Raw genomic sequence first — 6,165 nt, 5'->3', positions numbered from 1 at the left:
TCACACACACACACACACACACACACGACCCCATGATTCTAGTTATAAAAATTACAGTACATGGGATTTGGCTGACACCTTTTTAACCAAAGCGCCTAGCGAAATGGTAACCAATAAAAAAATTTTTTTTTTTAATCCATATCTCTCAACATCTCTAGGACTTATCAAAAAATAAAAGTAAACTTCATACTACTCTCAGCCATTAATATAGCTGCTAGGAGTGGGGGTCGAACCCACGAGGACACAAACATCCATTTGATCTTAAGTCCAACGCCTTAACCACTCGGCCATCCTAGCAGCACACTTTGTATTTACACCCATTTACCACTAAACATATACAACTCTTACAAAGTTTATCTGATCCCCCATTATCCACAAAACACACATGTGGGTTTGGGGGCCAATATGGCCGCCCAGGGGTTTGACATCAGTCACATGACACTACATCCAATATGGATGCCAAGGGGGCGTGGCATTGTTTGACACCAGACACATGACTGTCACATGACTTTACATCCAATATGGCTGCCCAGGGGTTTGACACCAGTCACATGACTGTCACATGACTCACAAAACAATAACAATAACAAACAACACGTGGTGACATCCACATGGCTAATTTGCATAAAAAGGAGGCGTGGTTATGACGTGATTTATGACATTTCAGGGGGCGGGGCTTATTTTTGACAGATAGTTCATGATAAGGACTACTCACAACAGTGAGTATGCCTAATTTATGAGTTTATCCATTTATTTTCAACAGCAAATAGCCTACATAGGCTATACGGCTCAAGTCCATTGGATCATGTAGGTCTCCAAAGCCTCCCAGAACATGAACATTCTACACACGTACTCAAGTGTCAGGATGCAGCAATGTCTCCCTCTGCATCTGAAGTTCTGATCTCGAGCTGACATGATCAATTGCTTGGCACCTTGATGCAAGCTGAACTGTGTTTGATAGCCCTCCATCACATCCGCTGATAAAATGTGATCACCAACACCGCGCGCCAATATGTATCAGGTCACCCCCCCTACGCTTGTGGTTCACCCCAACAAAAACGGTAAAAAAGGCAAAAATCCAATATTAACTGAATTTTACTTTTGTTTCCAATCCAGTTTCTGTTTTTTTCTTTATCTTGCGTGACTAATGATACATTTAGAAAATAGCAGCAATTATCTATTTGCTGACCAGTTAAAAAAATTGAAAATTGGATTATTGAACATATTTTTTATTGGGATCAGATGGATGGAGCAAACAGAACAAAGCACTGCAAAGCGTTACACAGACCCATATCTACCACTTGAGTAGCCTACTACATGTTAAGCACAAAATATTTGCTCATTACCTGTGTAATGTCGAAGGCCACACCTTCTCATCATACGCAATTTAAGAAATTAATTTACGCGATTTCGGCCATATTTTGTACCAAGTTTTCAAAAGTAAGACTTTTTTCCTTCATTATTATGTTAAAATGAAGTGGAATAACACATGTATTAACTTACATTAAAAATATCTACATATTTTCATTGTCAAATAAATTTTTGAAAACATGCTCAACCAAACGGTTGAAGTGCCAGTTTATGGTAAAAGTCAGGTCCGTATAGATACAGGGCTGTAGTACTCGAGTCCGGTCTTGGACTTGAGTCCGGACTCGAGACCATTTTTCTATGGTCTCGGACTTGTCTCGGACTCGCTAGTATTTGGACTTGGTCTTGTCTCGGTCTCGGCCACTGGTCTTGCCAAATATGGCTTTTGGTCTCGACCGAGTCCAGGTGTCTTTAGGGCCATCAAAATGAGCGTGTTAATGCGCGGCGATTCATTTTGAAATACATAATCGTTACAAAATATTAGCAAATAGTGTTTACCTTTGTGGGGGCTGATGTCACGTAACGGAAGCCTCAAAACCTAAAACCGCAAGCCTGAGAGTTTATTTTACTGTCTGTGGAGTTAGCTGAAGATGAAGAGGAACCAACATTTAGCCAATAAATAGTAGTTTAGGGAAAAAGTATTGAACACGCTAAGATAAAGCAGTACACAAACGCAAGGAATGGCAAGGAACAAACTGGAATCTATAAGTAGTTAGAGAAATTATCCCTCCTATCTATGCAAATTGATATAAGCTGGGTTAGTACATACTGGTGGCCTATAAAAAGGTTTTTTGTTAGCAAGTTGTCACACAAGAAACATTTCATGATGGGTAAAAGCAAAGAGCTCTCCCAAGATCTTTGCAACCTTATTGTTGCCAAACATATGAATGGAACTGGTTACAGATGCACTTCAAAACTTCAGAATCATCCAGCAAGCAGTATTGGAGCCATTATTTGCAAGTGGAAGGGACATCACTACATCATCAACTGGGCATGCACAGGATCTCCTTGCATGATTTCTGACCAGGAAGTCAGAAGGATAGTCAGAAGAATAGCCCAAGAGCCAAGGACTACTCTGAGAAAGCTCCAGAAAGATTTGGAGGCAGCAGGTACAATTGTTACAGAGAAAATCATAGGTAATGCACTCAACCACCATGGCCACTATGCACGCTCATCCAGCATGATTCTATTGCTGAAGAAAAACATGTCGAAGCTCGTTGAAAGTTTGCTACACAACATTTGAACAATCCTATGAAATACTGAGAGAATGTATTCTGGTTAAAAATGTAACTTTTCGGATGTCATACTACACACCATATTTGGAGGAGAAATGGCACTGTGCATCACCCTAAAAATACCCTACCAACAGTGAGGTTTGGAGGTGGTGGCATCATGGTGTGGGCTGTTTTTCATCTCATGGAGTCATTTTGTTCTGGGAGAATCTTTACATCCACCAGGATGATGAGGATGAGACATGGCTAGACCTTCCAGCAGGACAATGATCCTAACCATTCAGCAAAGGAAACTCAATTGGTTTCAGAGAAAGGAAATCAAGGCCCTGACTTCAATTCAATTGAACAGTTTTGGAAGTTAACTAAAGATCAGGATTCACAAGAGGGACCCCTGAAATCTTCAATATTAAAGGACTATCTGTTTAAAATAATTTTTTCCTAAATAGCACAGACCTAAAGGGATCAGCCATATACCCGATTTACCAATACCCAATGTGTAATGCATGGGCAGCATACTAATGAGGTGGCTGGGACATGTCTCATGTCATGTTAGATCACATCCTGAGGGTCTAAGCTTTCAGAAAATATATGCTTTATATAGTTTAACCAGTTTTTCCTAAATGGCACAGACACAAAGGTATCAGCCATATACCCAATTTACCAATAGAGCTGCACAGTCCCGCCCACAGCCGATGCCGGATGTAAAAATTCAATGCAATTTCTCCATTGACAATTGCGGTATAAGCCATAAAAACTTAACTGCACGTGGTAGACTTAAAACCAGCTACGGCTGTACCAGAGCCCGTCTATGGAGAGCCTTGCCACTCCGTATTAAGTCCCATTGTACCGAATTTTGGATGCAGTTCCACCAGAGTTCCACTGGGGGCGATCGCCATGAGTGCAGAATGAATGGGAGTCAATGGAGCTAGACGGCCAAATTTGTCTCTTTCACCTGATTGTCGTTGACAAATCTCAGATTTGATTGTAGTTTGTATAACTTCAACATGGGTTATAGGTCAAAAGTTGAATGAGCAGTACTTATGCCCTTTTGATTTCTTACAGGTTGGGTCGTTGTTGCACATAACCACGCTAGCATTGTGCTAATGAATGGCGTCATTGACACATTTGAAAGGCTTTTTTAGAACAATTAAGTGACTTTAAAATATAATACGCCAACCAAATGAATTTTCTTTGCCTCCCCTTTATCCGAATACAATACTCAAATTACTTTAAAAAAAAACTGCAACCAGTTATATCGAGAAAAGTGGATTTTGACATCAGGCGCAAATATTTTGGGTCTATTTTTTTTACTCGAATACAGCTCCATAGACCTCCATGCATTCTGCACTTTCAATGGGCCCCAGTGGGCGATTTATGTTCTGCTCAGGCAAGATCTTTGAAATGACCTTTAAAATAGCCTATGTTTTTTTAGATTACAATTATTTAGCATGCAGCTCTTTAATCCTGTACTTTCTAGCATGGTCCTCTCATCTCGTGATCATCACTTAGGCCTTACTGTCCTCTGTGCCTCCTCCTGGTCCACATTTTCCTCACATACAGTAGTCTTGAGGCTTATGACTGCTCCTCATCTTAAATGTAATGTAATTATGAAAATTATGAAACAATGCCATTAGTAGGCTAGGCTAAAATATGAGTCTGATTAATTAATCAATTCGTCTACAGTGTCATGCCATCTTTATTACAGTGCAAAGTCTCTGTCTCACCTGCTGGTTGGCTTTTTCACAGCCAACCCTGCAGTGATTGCTGCCTCCCTGAATTGTCTCTCCCTCTCCTGAATCTGACTCTTTTCAGTGGGCATCTTGGCTTCAAACAATACCAAAAATACTAGTGATAGGATTTAGGCATTTAACCATTTTGAATAAAATAATTAATGTGATGCATTACTTCATTCATTCTTCTTGCTAAAACGAAATGTGAGAAACTAACTATCAGCAGACATGTAGCTTATAGTTCGCCTAATGCCTACCAAAAAAATAGTAGCCTATAGGCTATGTGAAAACGGGCTGCTTCTCTGCAAGCTATCTGTCTGATTATTTAGGCTAAACGTGGCAAACTCAGCCTGGATTTATGAAGATTTTAATTCATTCCATCAAACTTGATGACGATGATCGTTCGTTTGTTATACATCACAAACTCACCTTTACCGACAACGTTGAGTCGTCTCATACGACAACCGCGACAATCTCCTTAGGGCCGCTTATTTATGCAGGCTCAGCTCAGGTGCCGGTCGCGTAGCCACAGAGTTTGCCCTTCCCCTACTGACTTTCACTTTCGGTGCCCGAATGGAATTGAATGAGGCTTTCGCGATTTTTTTATCTAGGCCCTCAGCGAAATTCTGCATCCATTGTACGATTTATTTATTTATTTTCCCTATTGGAAGGGCAACATGAGTCAAGAAGGGTATGTGGGCAGTTGCCCGGGCAACCTGAGCAACCCCCCTGTGCACGTCCCTGCGTGGAGGCGTTATTTTGACAGACGTTATGTCCTAAACGGCTTGCCATACTATGACAGGTTCGCTCGCGTGACGCATGCAACAGCACCTAAGCAGATTTTCTAAAATCGTAAAGTTAACTCCTTAATATCTATGAAAAAAAAATAAAAAATAGTCATTTCAAGTCATTTGTCTCAAGTCTAAGTCAAGTCTCAAGTCATGAATAGCAAGTCAAAGTCAAGTCGAGTCTTTTATACATGTTGATCAAGCAAGTCTCAAGTCCTAAAAAATGTGACTCGAGTCTGACTGACTCGAGTCCCCCATGTCTGCTAGATGTATAGGCCATTTCCAATCAAATAAGGGCACCAATGCAAATTCACTATCACTATAAACAACAGTGTTCATGCTTTGCCGTGGGAATGTGTGACAAACATGGATGCCACAACAAAGGTTAAAACATACACTCACTAAATAAACAACTGTATTTGCTTAAAAATATGGTGTAAGACGCTTGTAAAAGAAGGACATGCAGCTTTCAAGTGACAAAAACAGCCAATTTCCAAGTTCACATTAAAATTGTTGGACATTACAGCCGACATGGACTCCAAATGAACTACAACGTGACGACAAAAGTGATGACGAGCCCCCAACTGGGCAAGTCCGGTAGCAAGATCTTCCCCAGTTTCCCACCTCTTATTCCCACATGAAGTGACGTGAATGATGATGTTTTCACTGGGAAAAATGTGTTTCCCATGCGCATGAACGCCCCGTGAAAGCATTGAGCGAGTGTGCCACTTACCAAATGGCTAACGGGTGGGCACTACCAATTCACTTTTGAACAGAATACTAACATATTTCTGCAAAAAAACTTATGGGACTGGGTAATTAGAGATGGTTATTGCCATAACAATAATAAAAAATAAAAAAACCTCCCCCCCCTCCCACACACACCACACACACACAGGTACACCCTACCGCGACTGCAATTGTATTTTCATTTCTACTTTGCATTTCAATATTTTGAGCATTTGCGTTTCCCGTACTCCAGTCAGAACTACAGTCTGCTGGAGATTTGGATGTGCGGTAGATGATGTGCACAGTCTTGTGAGTGTC

At 40.8% G+C, this 6,165-nt stretch overlaps 1 non-coding gene across 1 annotated transcript; it reads right to left on the bottom strand.

Moving 5' to 3' along the window:
• Positions 1 to 212: 212 nt before the first annotated feature.
• trnal-uaa lies at positions 213 to 297 on the bottom strand. The gene has a single exon. It is a non-coding gene; the product is annotated as a tRNA-Leu (tRNA).
• Positions 298 to 6,165: the final 5,868 nt, after the last annotated feature.

Source organism: Alosa alosa, chromosome 16 (genome assembly GCF_017589495.1).
Source record: "Alosa alosa isolate M-15738 ecotype Scorff River chromosome 16, AALO_Geno_1.1, whole genome shotgun sequence".
Taxonomy (NCBI): Eukaryota; Metazoa; Chordata; class Actinopteri; order Clupeiformes; family Clupeidae; genus Alosa; species Alosa alosa.
This window is presented reverse-complemented; position numbering and strand designations above follow the sequence as displayed.